General features: G+C 36.4%; 1 long non-coding RNA gene across 1 annotated transcript; it reads left to right on the top strand.

Moving 5' to 3' along the window:
* The first annotated feature begins 4,036 nt into the window (after positions 1-4,036).
* Positions 4,037-14,303, top strand: LOC308194036. Its single transcript, XR_013950194.1, has 3 exons — positions 4,037-4,086; positions 7,405-7,487; positions 8,292-14,303. It is a non-coding gene; the product is annotated as an uncharacterized lncRNA (long non-coding RNA).
* The last annotated feature ends 230 nt before the right edge of the window (positions 14,304-14,533 follow it).

The following is a 14,533-nucleotide window of genomic DNA, read 5'->3' as shown; positions in this document are numbered from 1 at the left end:
ACTGCTACTACTTCTACTATTATCCTCTATTCATTTTCTGTACTATTAAACTGTCTTTATCTCAACCCAGGAGTTTTCTACCTTTTTTGTCAACTCTCTCCCCCATCCCACTTGGGGGAGAGGGGAGAGGGAGGGCAGGTGGAGTAAGCCAATGGCATGTGGTGCTTAGCTGCCTGCTGAATTAAACCACAACAATTCCCTCCCCAGATTTGTTCTGAATATCATAGTAATCACCAAGCCTGTATATTTTTAGAAAAACAAATTTAACTAAGAAGAGTGGTTGGTTAATAGCTTGGCGTGTTTATCGTATTGCTGTTTCTCATATTTGAAATTATGCCTTTTCTTTACCTGAAGTAACAACCTTTTTATTTCCTCCCCATCAATTGCTTCCTTTGAAAAGAGTATCAAAACTATTAAAAAACTGAAACATCTTGCTGACAATGTACTTATAAGTGATCAATCAAGCACCTTCAAGATGAAAAAATCATTTAAAGTGTACTTTATTTGTATGATATCTTCCAAAGTTTAGGTTAATTCTCACCTTTTATTCAAGGACAATTTATGTAACCAATCAATTCTAGTTAAGCATCAAATCTTCCACTTCTGTTTCCACCTTCAATATTAACTAGCATAATCAAAGATTGGTTGCTAAGCAAAATGCTGATTACCTCTTTGACGGGTAGAAAGCTCCATGTGGACACTTCGTAACTTTTATGCATTTTATGCAACAGATTTATTTACCTTTAGATAATATAAATTAGTTTGGGGAGTTCAATCAAACCAAATTCTATGGTGGATTTTTTAAATATATATATATATCTTAAAAAAAAAATCACAAATTTGGGTCTGGAAAAAAGTGAACCACAAGGTCCATGGAGCTATGAAAGAAAACAAAGTCAGTTACAAAATTTAGAGGAAGAATTGTGTAGCAATATCGAGTCAATGTTAGGATTTTTTCTGTTGGACTAAATGGAGAACTTCAGTTAATAAAAATAATCACACCCCAAGGATTCTAGTTTTGGGTACTTGTCCTATTTTTGGCTGGGATAATTTTCTTCCTAGTACTTGAAGTGATGCTGTGTTTTGGTTTAGGACAAGAATAATGCTGATAACACACCAATGTTTTAGTTACTGCTGAGCAGTTCTTATACTTAGTCAAGGACTTTCCAGCTTCTTGTGCTGCCCTGACAGTGAGGAAACTGGGGGTGCCCAAGAAGCTGGGAGAGGACAGAACCAGGAGAGCTGACCCAGATAGGCCTAAGGATATTCCATACCGTATAGCATCATGCAGGGTGGTGGATAGCCACTAGTTCGGTCAGCAGGTGGTGAGCAATTGTGTTGTACATCACTTGCTTTATATGTTCTTTTATCATAATTATTATTATTTATTATTGTTATTATTTATTATTATTTATTATTGTTATTATTGTCTTTATCTTAAACTGTGAGTTTTTACTTTTTTTTTTTTTTTTTTTTTAATTCTCCCCCCCATCCCATCTCAGGAGTAGAGGGAGGGAACAAATGGCTGTGTGGTGCTTAGCTGCCTTTTGTAAGAATGAAAAGTTCTCATACCACTGAAATAAATGGAAGTCTTGATATTAGCTTACAGGTAGCATAAGGAGTGAAAATAAATTGTTATTGGGCAATGACATTTTGGCTTTTTACTCTTATTTTGGGAAAGAATGAGATAGGAAATAAAATTTCCTAGATGATGGGAATCCCTTTTTCAGGCGCTTCTTTCTACAATGCGATGCATTGATTTAAAGTACTTGTAGGACATTTTAAACTAGAAATGAAGACAGATTCTCATGTTTGCAGTAAGCTCACTATCTTGATCTGAGTTAAGACAAAACAAATAGCGTTTACCAGATGGAATGAGTGACAACATTTTCCCTCTGCTCTTAGTGATAAAACAACAATTTCATTAACAATAAGAATAATCATGCATCTATTTGCAATGCTGTAGTATCCTTGGAGTCACATTGCACTACCAGCTGGACAAACAAAAAATTCTTTACCCAAAAAGTCCTGTAACTTGCAACTCTGCTGTTGCAATATTGTCTCTAATTACAATGCCAGTCTATGAAAGATTAAGGTTTAAGTCTATGTTCTAATCCAGCCCTTGACAAATATATCACAATAAAAATTCAGCAAGCGCATTCCTCTTGTCCTGAACTCTTCCATTATTCCATTAAAATCCTCCCGGGCAGTCTGTTTTAACATGTCATACAAGAAATTACCAAAAAAAAAAAAAGTATCAATAATTCATCTCTTCCCATTATGTATATATATTAAAAATAGAAATAATTTAAAATATATAAATGTAAAAGCTAAATGTGAAGTCGTGCATCCTAGATGGTAAAACCTTGTGAGTCAGTACAGGCTGGGAAATGACAGAGCAGGTGACACAGCCTCCTAGAAAACCACCTGGGGTCAGGGAGGAAAACAAGTCATACCTGAGCCAGCGCTGTGCCCTCAGGACAACAAAAGCAGGCTCTTCTCAGATATGTATGGTTAAAAGAGAAGACACATACAAGTTGCTAAAAGAAATATTCTGCTTGTTAAAAGGAAAAATTATTTACAGTGCTACTAATGAAACACAGGCCCAGAGACGTGGGCCCATCTCCCTCCTTGATGGTTTTAAGAACTCCACTGGATAATTTCCTCATAAACAGGCCTTAGCTTTGATCTTAGAAAAGAAGGTTGAACTAGAGACAGTGATAAAATATCTTTTAATCCCTATGTTTTTAAAAAGTGTAATCATAAACAGTAAACTCTTAAATAAGGGAAGGGAGGGTGTCTGTCTCCTCACATCACAAACTTTCATCACAACCTCACTACGTCCATGTTGCCCAGTTATATCCGGTTGCCTTGCACATGACTTCTGCAGATACAACCAACTTTCTTTTCGTCATATTTGCTGTGTCTGGTTCTCCCTGCCAGCCAAAGGCTACCAAAAATTTGAAGCCAAGACTTTACTGTTTCCTTAGAGAACAGTTTTGTTTACTTCCTTGGGTTTGCTTCTCATCCATAATCATTTATGGATGAAAGATAACATTTTCTATACAAAGCCTGTTGGCAATACAATCCCCTGGTGGAATTGTATTCTCCTGGGCACAGGGAAAATCCCTAAAGGGTGACTCCTTCCTACAGACATGCATTCATCCGTGTGCCTTAAAGCACAAGTAACTCATGCGTCATCAGGGCTCAGATAGATGGTTACCTACATGTTATTAATAGAAAGCAATTGAGCTTATGAATAAAAGGGAATAACAGGTACCTTCTCAGACCCTTTTTTTTTTTTTAGTTTATATTTGCAGTTTTTGTTTGTAATGTACAGTTACTTTTTTTTCTTGGCCAGCATTTCCATACTACCTTGTTACGTATGTGGAAGACTAATTAACAGTTAGGAATAGTGTATTTTACTGCAGTCTTCCTGTGTTGCATCAAATTATCATGATGACGAGTTTCTCACTCCCAACATCGTTCTTACAGGTCCATAACTAAATCTACTGTCACTCGTCAAACAAAAGCAGGACACCTTTATGTTTCACAGGACAAAAGAAATGAAAAGGAAAAGGAGAGTATTTAAAACCAGTGTTTTTTTACATGAGTAATTAGAATTTATTTTTCCCAAGGAAAATCTGATGATTGTTTAACTGGAAGCAGATTCCAGGAAACATATCAATCCTTAGGAACACATAAATATGGTAATGTAAAACAGAAGCTTTACAGAGAGATTTTACAAAGCCAGTAATGGGAATTAGGCATTAAATTGCCATTGAACGTCAATGGGAATGTGTTCTAGATTGTCCTCTTGTTCTTTAAAATACCTCCATTAGTGATCTGAGTAGACTTGAACAGACATCTTGTCTCCTGCTTTAGGAGAAACATGAAGCTGAATCCCCAGCTGACATAAATCAACACAGCTCTGACAGATCTCTGTTGATTTATACCAGCTGAGAAGTTGGGCCTCTACAAAGATATCTATCTTTCAGCTGTTGAATGATTAATATTCACATCCTTATTTATTTTTCTACCTTTGTCTTGTTGATATTTCACATCCAACAGATGATTACTGAAAAGGTATTTTGTACTAATTTATTTCCCCTATGTGCAGTTACAGGATTGTCTAAAAATGCAGCGATTGTTTCCTGAGACTGATAGAGCTGAAAAGGTTTAGAAAGCAAAACAAAAATATTTTATATTCTGAGCTTTTTTTCTTCAGTTAGTGCAGACTATACATATTCATTTGGAAGCAGGGGAATATATTGCCTGCCAACAGAGAAGGAAAACATTTATTGCTAATAGAACCTTAATGTGTCCCTATTACTATATTTCTCTAATTTATATTAAAGGGACCATATTTACATTCATTAAGGGAAAATTTTCTCTTGTATGTGATGAGCTACATGAAAAAGGATGGTGTAATTATTAGCTTATTGTCATAGAACTGTAAAAATGGGGACAGGATGGAGCTGGAGGAGGAACAGAGTCATTGAGAAAATTTGTAACAGCATGTTAGTCAGAACCTTGTAATAAACTTTTGTCACAAATATGTTTCTTATCCATACACCCGTATATAAGGGAGTTAGATGTGTTTTGTAAGGTGCTATCAACATAATTATCTTGTCTTCTGTTGGCTACAGAAATTAAACTTTCCTAAATCTGTTAGTCTCGTAGTCTGCCAAGACTTTTGAATTAATAGTATGTTTTAAATATTGAGCTTCATCCCAGATCTATCTTCATTTGTTTGTAGAGTAGTTTTACAATTGCAAGACACAGATGTTTTCCCCTTGCTGTGTATCTGACTGTAAATTTTTTTATCTTAACCAAGTTTGTACATCTGTTGTACAGGAAGTTTTCAGCATTGGACTGAGATGCTACAAAAGTAGTACATAATTAAGGGAGTAATAAACAAAAGATAGAGCTGGTGACATTCAGAGTTGTTCCTAAACAGGAAAGCTGGAAAAAAGTGGTGATGACATGGTGCCAAAACCATAGGTCCAACCTGGCACCTGGGGAAGCTGACATGCACCATCGAAGACTCTAAAAGAGTAATAGTTCAGTTAAGTTCCCTTTGGGAAGGAGCTTCAATAAAATGTCTGTCTGTGTGGTCCCAGGGGGAATTTGCATCCCACAATTTCTTATAGATCTATTTACTTAAATATAAATAAGACCAAATATTGTATGTATTTGTACCAAAATCAAATGCAAGGTACTGATTACTTTCTTGGTTTCTTGCTTCATTTTCTTCAGCTTCCCTCCAGTGAGTGATTTATAAAGGAAAGTCTCTGAAAAGCAACAGTAATTCCTTTGGGCATAAATACAACATCTGTAGACCAACCTGATTGATAGCATGGTGGTAGAGATTTAATGTTTATTTATGTCCATGTGAGATTCAATTTAATATTGGCTAGATTTTTTGTCACTGTTTGCTTGCATACTGAAATGTAGGTAATTTCAGAACATGCATAAATTCTTCCAAATGAACTAAAGGAGAGATCTGATATCTTTCATTGCCTATATTTTTGCTGGGATGATTAAACTTCTTTTCTTTCCTTTCTTTCCTTTCTTTCCTTTCTTTCCTTTCTTTCCTTTCTTTCCTTTCTTTCCTTTCTTTCCTTTCTTTCCTTTCTTTCCTTTCTTTCCTTTCTTTCCTTTCTTTCCTTTCTTTCCTTTCTTTCCTTTCTTTCCTTTCTTTCCTTTCTTTCCTTTCCTTTCCTTTCCTTTCCTTTCCTTTCCTTTCCTTTCCTTTCCTTTCCTTTCCTTTCCTTTCCTTTCCTTTCCTTTCCTTTCCTTTCCTTTCCTTTCCTTTCCTTTCCTTTCCTTTCCTTTCCTTTCCTTTCCTTTCCTTTCCTTTCCTTTCCTTTCCTTTCCTTTCCTTTCCTTTCCTTTCCTTTCCTTTCCTTTCCTTTCCTTTCCTTTCCTTTCCTTTCCTTTCCTTTCCTTTCCTTTCCTTTCCTTTCCTTTCCTTTCCTTTCCTTTCCTTTCCTTTCCTTTCCTTTCCTTTCCTTTCCTTTCCTTTCCTTTCCTTTCCTTTCCTTTCCTTTCCTTTCCTTTCCTTTCCTTTTCTTTTTCTTTTTTCACGTAAAAAAAGCAGTTCACGTACAAGGTCTCCTTCAAGAGATCTGCGTCTGGCTTCCTTTTGCCTCTTCAATATCTGCACACAGGTATTACTTTGCTACCGTGCAATCGACCAGTCCAGCTGTTATAACTGATATGATCAAGTTGTTTCCCTTATCAGAAAGGTAAACACTATCTCAGTAGAGCAGAGCAAACTCAGACTATGAGCACGCATTAGTGCTGTTTAATAATCTGGATCTTAAAATGTAGATAAATATCTGATGCAATATTATATAATTCACTGTTTGATCACCTGATTGACGTACTGATGGTGGAAGGAAAACATCTAAGGCTGAAAGATATCTTCAGAGTACTCCTAAGCAGATCATCAGCAAATGAAGGATGTTTGATGGAAACCTATATCAAGCAAACTTCACCAGCTGCTCACTCAGATTTGCAATTGAAATTGAATTGTGCTCTTAGTCATATGGGCTGAATTTTTGGGTAGACCTGTGTGGTGCACACCACATCAAGTTGGACTCGATGATACTTATGGGTCCCTTCCAACTCAAGATACTCTATAATTCTGTGAAAGAAGACTTGCAAAGAGGGTAATATAACAGCTGTTATTATTAAGATAAAAACAAACAAACAAAAAAACTCTAGTATGAGTAATGGGGTACCCCCTCACTTTTCAGGACAAAAGGATCACCCATGCAAAGCATTTAAAGATTGATACTGTACTGAAAAACCTAAGAGCTGGCATGATGTAAGGACCACCCAGCAATGGGGGAATATTGAGTGAAAGCATGTTAACTGGCTGCAGGTTTGGGCTGTGCAAACAAAGTCAGAATTTGGCTGAAAGCTATGTGATTTCTGCCAAAAAAACAGCATTTGAAGCTATCGCTTCTAACAAAATAGTTGGGGAAAGGATGAAAGAAAAGGAAGAGGCTGAAAAAAGATATTATTGAAATCTCTATTACTCAGCAACAGTGAATTACTGAACAACAGTGGATTATTTTGAACATTTTCAGCGTAGTCACACATTCTAATATATCATATCAGATTATTTCTGTTTCTGTCCTGTATTCCCTTTTTAGGATCTATAAAAGACAAACCTGAAAAGTGTTCGTCGTGTTCCTCTAGTCCTCACTAGGATATTTGATAACTTGCATAGTAGCTTGAAGAGTCTGTAGTTAGTCTGTTGTTCAAACACAGCAGTCTGACTTTTATGTTTTCTGAAGGTGGAGAAAAAAAAAAAAATCTTCCCATTTATTTCAAATGACATTTTTGCTGTCTTTAGTATTCTCGCAAATTTTCAAAATGTTTTCCTGTTAGAAGGTTGCGAAGTTTGCTGGTCTCTGCAAGTTGTTAATAAGGACTACATTAAACCAATCCATCAGCTCTGGCACTCAATCACAGTAAGTGAAACAGATATTCTACCTGCAATGTCTCCCTAGAAACAACTACAAAGAAGCACATTTTCAACTTTTAGCACTTCCACGCTTATCTGTTCTCCCTCATGGCTTTTGATTACTGATTGGCCACAGTATATTTGGAAAATTAATAGCTTCTAAATTAACCTTTAGGAAAAGAGCAAGCTGTCCATCTAAAATACTGACATATTCAGAAGGAAACAGAGCTTTTCTCTGAGAGCATGTCTCCCTTTAGGCCACACCTATAATTTAAAAGTCCTAATTGTGTGGGTTTTTGTTGTTGTTGTTGTTTGTTTAAGTGATTTCCTTATTCAGAAATCAAGGTCTTTCAGAAATGAAGGCATGTATAAGTGCTAACCCAGTAATAAGAAAGATTTTTTTAAAGCCCACTGATTAAATTTCTAATTAATGGTACCATAAATGAGCAATATCTTTTGGTTTTGGTTTTGGGCATGCCTAACCACACCTGGTATTGACTCATTCCATGAGTCCAGCCCTGGAAAACACAATTATCTCTTGGTACAGTTCTGAAATAAATTTTTAATTGTTGAAAGATGTGGGTGGTGACAGAAATATCTTAATTCAAGAAGCAACCTCTAATTCTGTCCACACCACTGGTAACTTTAAAAAAATAAATAAATAATAAACGATAAAAGACACGCAAACAAACTTCACAGACCTAGCACCTCCTTCATCAACATCTTATATCTTTAAACATATCTGCTGGCAAAACAACTTTGAAGCTTTCTGAGGTCCTTGTTTGTTTTTTTCTGTTTTTTTTTTTCTTAGTTTCAGTCAAAAAAATAGGTATATTTACATAATGAAGACAATTTCCTGGACTGTAAATAGTTGTGAGATTGATTTCTACAGAATCAAGGACTAGTTGAAGCTGAAGGGACTGCTGGAAATCATCCACTCCAACTAAAAGTCAGCCCTGCTCAAAGGAGGGTCAACGAGAACAGTTTGCTGAGGACTTTGTCCTGTCTTTTTCTTTAGAACTGGCACCAAAATAGCCAGATCAGGTGGGCTGCAAGTATATGCAGCGCTAAATATGAGTTGCTGCAATCATACCTGCCATTAGCTCATTCACAGTGGCAAAAGAGTGTCTTTTTTTTTTTTTCCAAGGCAATCCCAAAGGCAAGTCAGGCAGGATAGCCTTATTGTTTTCTTGCCTCCAACTGCCTACTGTAGCATACAGCTGTCTATTTTGCCTGCCCCAGGAGTTAACCCTCTCAGAAGTCAATGAAAGAGAACAAGAACACCTGTCATTCAGGCCTGTCTTCTGCCAAGTGGACCACTCTGCTATCCACCTACTATACCCACAATTTTCCGTGTCCTGGAGATCAAACCCGGTGTAGATTAAATCAAAGAGATCCAGTTTATGCCAATTTAAAATAAGGCCCATTCCATCTGCCTAAAAATTGAAAACCATAAACAATTACAAACACTTCAAAGACTTGAGTGTCCTACCTTGTAACAAGCTCCAAAGATCGTCTGGGTTGATAACAGTTATAATTTCCTCCCTCCCCTGGCTTTGCTTGGTTGATCTACTTTTCCAACACTTTCCCTAAAGGTAACACAAAACCTTTCTGAGTTGCTCATACAACTTTTTTGATCATGTTTAACAACTAAGACCTCTTTTTGAAGGCTGTGTATAGCTAGTCACACTGTGAGAAATCCCAATAGCCCTTCATCATCCAAGGAAGTATTTGCATACTAGGTCAAGCAACAGATTTCAGCAGCTCTCTCTGTTTCAGCTAAATATATAGAACTTAGACAAAAAGATGCTGTTTTTGTATGATGCTGTTTTTCCATCATCAATAACAGTCAGTCCTGTAAACTCAGGGAACTATGGTTAACTAATACTTTACAGGGTATATAATATATGCTGAAAGGGCTGACAGATATGACAGAGGGTTTAAGGAAGATTCACGTACTTTTGGAGTACACCTGGAGACCAGAAAGTTAATTTATGACATCTGTGACAGTAGTACACACTTGTGTTTAGGCAGCTGAACCACACACTCTGATTTTCAATCCCTTTTTTTTTTTTTTTGAAAAGGGAAAAAATCATTCCTGTTTAAAAGCACAGATGCCAACTCATTGTTTCTCCACTGTATTTCCAGTGACCTTACATTTCTTAATCCCACTTTGTGGCTGCAGAACAAAGTAAACTGCTGTTTCTTGTATTAAGATAAAAGACCCTGCTTCCAACTCTACAGCACAGAAACTATGCTGAGCAGCAGAAACGTCAAAGGAGACAAAAGCAAGATGGGGGAGTCTAAGAGTGTTTTCCTGAGAAACGTCATATATATGATGCCATATACGTTAACTTGCTTTCAGATTTTATTACAAACACAAAACAGACTATGTTCACTGACAGATTTGCAAATTTACATTCATATACGTTTCCAGAAAACACAGGTTTTCTTTACTATATGCCAGATCTGAAAACAAGTCAGCTGGGCTAAATCATGCTCCGTTACTGATGATATAAAAGTATTAACATTTTTCACTAAGAAATCTAACAGGAAATATGTTAAGTAGTGGGTTTTGTACATTTTTGATCAGGTTCTGCTGCATTTAAAGCATAAAGAAAATATGAAGGCATATAAAGTCGTGTACATATTCACTATGTTAAAAATGATCACAAAATCACAGAATGATTTAGGTTAGAAGGGATCTCTGGAAGTCATTTGGTCCAAACTGCCTGCTCAAACAGGGTCACATAGAGCAGGTTGCCCAGGACCACACACACACACACACACTCCTCACCCTCAATATCCACTTCTTCCCCCTCATCCATTAGGCTACAGTTCACTATAGAAGCTTATCAGGTTGGTCATTTGCTTTGGTGAATCCATGCTGATTATTCCTGATGATTTTCTTCTCATTCATGTGCCTGGAAATGGTTTCCAGGATTTGCTGTTCCTTCACCATCCCAGGGAATGAGGTGTGGTTGACCAGTCTGTATTTCCCCAGGTTCGCCTTCTTGCCTCTCTTGGAGATCAGAGTAACATTTCATTTCCTCCATTCTTCAGACACTTCTTCCATTTGCCACGATCAAGCAAAGATTGTAGAGTGGTCTCTTAATCACATTTGCCAGCTCTCTCAGCATTCATGGATGATCCCATGGCCCATGAGCACTCATTGGCCCATCCCATCTGGGCCAACGGACTTAGAAATATCCAGTATTCCCTGACCTGATCCTTTTCCACCAAAGTGGAAATCACTCCCAAGCTTGGAGAAGGTGATCCTTTAATATTAACCAATTTAAATGATGCTAACAGTTTTCCTTATGTTTCCCTTCCCAACTTTAATACTGAATATATAAAATTGCACTTTTTTAGCATGCCACTTTTCTAATATCACACTAACTAAATATGCAAAAAAAATGCTATTCCTTTAAAAAGATGTAACATTGACATTTTGGTTGGAATTCATCTCACTTAATTTTAGGTATTTCAGAGTTAAATATCTAGATATTCTATGTTCATCCTACAGTCAATGGAGAAAAGTTTGATCTATCTTAGCATTATAAACTGCCCTCTGAAGTTATTTGTTCCCTTCCATTAACTGTAGAAGGAGCCTAAAATTAACTAGTTCAGATAAATTAAATATTTATATTTTAGAAATTTAAGCTGGAGCTGTCTTTGGGTCACAAAATAATTTTGAATCCCAATTTGTCTAGTTATGTGACTGATCATTAATATGTAAGAAATGTTGATAATGCACTGTTACATTTTTACATATGTAAATGTTTTGATTTTATCCTGACAACTAACTGCTATATTAAAGTTATGAAGTGGTGACTGATATGGAAAAACAAAGCAAAAAGTCAGCAAACAGTATTAGGAAATGTAACTTAGAAAGAAACCAAAGGAGGGCAAAGAAAGATTGTGTTTAAAAAGATTTTGATGAGTGCAGATGTTGTCATCTGCTGTGAATAAAAATTAAATTTGTTAACTTTGTTAATGTAGATTGTATCTACGAACTTATTACCTGAAGACAGTGCATTTTTCTGGAGAGAATTTAAACATTGAGTTTCACCTGGAGCAAGGCCAGGAGTTATTTATTTTTTTTATATATTTTTGTGTGTGTGAGTTTGTTTTGTTTTTTCTTGAATGAAGTAAAGCACAATAAATACTGGAAGTTGGAGTTTTTATTAGGTTTCGGTTGCATTCAACAAAAAGGAATATAGGTACTGTATTTTGAAAGGAATCAGCAATTCCACTAGCCCACTGACTTTTAGGTTTAGCAGCAGAGGACAATTCATAACATAAATTCATGGCACTGCCCCAAAAGTTGTGGATGTCCCATCCCTGGAAGTGTTTAAGGCCAGGTTTGGTGGGGTTTTGAATAACCTGGTCTAGTGGAAGGTGTCCCTGCCCATGGCAGGGTGGTTGGCATTGGATCTTTAAGGTCCTTTCCAACCCAAAGCATTCTATGATTCTATAAAAACATTGTCTTCATTTGAACTGAGGGTTAATAACAGATGAAGTTTTTGTCGTCCAGCTTCTTTCAATGCACTGAATGATGCATAGAATTGATTTAATGCACCCAGCAAAAATAAATGGACATTTTGCAATGCCTGAATTAATTGCAGGATGTAATTTTTTTTCCCTTCTCCTGAGGAAAACTTCAGTGGCTCTCATTAAATGGATGGATGGATGGATGGATGGATGGATGGATGGATGGATGGATGGATGGATGATTGATGGTACAGAAATCAAACACAGACAATTCATTTTCCATTGTTCCTAAGCATATTTCTCTAATAAGAGTCAGAAATATAGTAATAACAATCAAACTTAGTAAACCCATCCTTATTTGCCATTCAGGGTGAAATTCATCCCTGTGAATACGCATAGCAAATTCCCTTCCGCTTTTCTCCTTCCTCCCCACAAAGAAAACACTTGTATTCATTAACAAGTTTTTGACATTTGCAATCAGAACAGATTTTCAAAAGTGTTTACTTTTAGAACTGAAAAATAAGTAATCACATTTTCCAAAGAGCTTGTTCATGTTGGTCATTCATAGCAAATGCCAACCTCTTCTGAAAAACTAGCCCAGCTGCCCACTCATGCTTAAGAGGAACTTCCTGGAATCAACAATAGGAGGAAATAGAAGAATAATTTCATTATCCTCCTTCAAACCCTTCCTTAAAATCAGTGATTTAAAAATGAATAGATAAAAATAGTGGATAAATATGTCTGCTCGATAACCAGAAAAAGGCTAAGTCTGCTTACGTTGTGTCCTAATAAGGTTCAGTAGTGGCAAGTGGGAGAAATTCATACAGAACATACCAACAGTAAGTCAAGGCTGTTTACTTGTGTTCACTACTGAGTGCAGCACTGTTTGAGAAGTTCTTTACCATTTAGTGAAAACAGAAGAAAACTTCTAGAAAGGGGAGGCAACTGATAGGTTGGGAGTATACTGTCATCATGGTTAGCATGTATTGTCTCACAGCCTAATTCCTTGTCTGTCTATATACTCATCCTTTACCTTACACCTGAAGGGCTATTTTCACATACTAAAACCCACTTCTGATCCTGTTTATGCACTGCAATGAGTCAGAGGAGTCATGATTGATTAATTCATTCTCTTCAGCCCAATTATGGCATCAATAAATCTGTTACTGACTAGATTTTGCATCCTGGGCCATCTTCAAGTGCCCAGACCAGGGTTCAGTTTAAAATTTGGTAGTGGTCAGCTGCTGAGACTGCCCTTTTGACTTCAGATAGACTTCTCTTGACAAAAACCTTGCTTCTTTCCAATAGTTCCCCCCTTCTGCCTTATAATCAGCTGCTATCATGCATCACTAAGAACACAGAGTGTATACAATCTCAGAAAAGGTCTTCAACCTGCCTGATTGTTTTACTTTTATGGCCTTTAAAAAAACAGCGGATATTCTGTATTTCTGTCTCAGGGCTAGTAGTCTTGTTTTATGTAATTTAAACTTTTCTTTTTCTTTTTAATTCTTTTGTATTCTCCAGGTCAAATCCTGCAATTGGTCATGTGATCTTCTGTCATTCAGACTAAATACAGCTGTGTGAGAGAGTACAAACAGAGTTGTTTTGACAATGTTCACTCTAAATTATGCATACATTGTTTTGTTCACATTTTAAATACAGATTTACAGAGCATAACACATAGATGTAGCATCAGCTCATGTCATGATTCTGTTTTAGTACAGCAGTGTAAACAAGAAATAACTCTACTTCATCAGACTGTTGTAAACCCAATGTAAAAGAAAGAGTAGTAACATGACAAACAATTATTTTCTCAGAAGTTAGACCTTAAAAGCTTCAACCCTAATACATTAGGCTGCTTAGTCATTTCTGCACTGAATTGACTAGTCAAAACATTTCTTTTGAATGTCATTTATGTTTAAAATGGTTAATTCTATTTCATCCTTTTCTGAACTGATCCTGAATATCTTTAAATACATGAGTGGTTTATACAAATCCATTGAATAATTTGGATGATTAACAAGCATATATATTTTTCAGCTGTTGCATTGGGATTTTAAACATGTTTTCTTTTGCTTTTCATTTATGTATTCTAAGGTTATTTTCACTTCATACCACGTTTCTTTTTGCTGACCAACAAACCAATAGAAATTTTTTTTGTTTGGGAGACTAGATATTATCATGGAAATCCTTTTGAACATAGTCATCTTGAACACAGATTTAATCAAGTGCTGGTTGTGCTTAAAAATCTGTGAAACATTCAGTATAGATGAACACACCTCCTGACTTTCAATGACCACCATTCCCAGACTAATTACTACAAAACAAGCTCAGCATCAGATTTCCCCAACTGCCAAATAACAACATGTGTTTTACAGTCCAACTGTCTGTGCTTGGATGCAAACACAGTGATAATAAGGTACTATAGTTCCTTCCCTGACATGTAACAGGAGAGGAGGAGGAGTACAGCCCTGTGGCCCTATCTGGTAAATCTGTGACTAATGTTGCTGAGAGAAAACAAAAGCCAAGTTTTAACTGCACCTGCCTGGGACAGCTAAG

Source organism: Anser brachyrhynchus (assembly GCF_964034855.1).
Source record: "Anser brachyrhynchus genome assembly, chromosome: 4".
NCBI classification, from domain to species: Eukaryota; Metazoa; Chordata; class Aves; order Anseriformes; family Anatidae; genus Anser; species Anser brachyrhynchus.
Note: the sequence above shows the minus strand (reverse complement) of the source record. Positions and strands in the feature narration are given on the sequence as shown.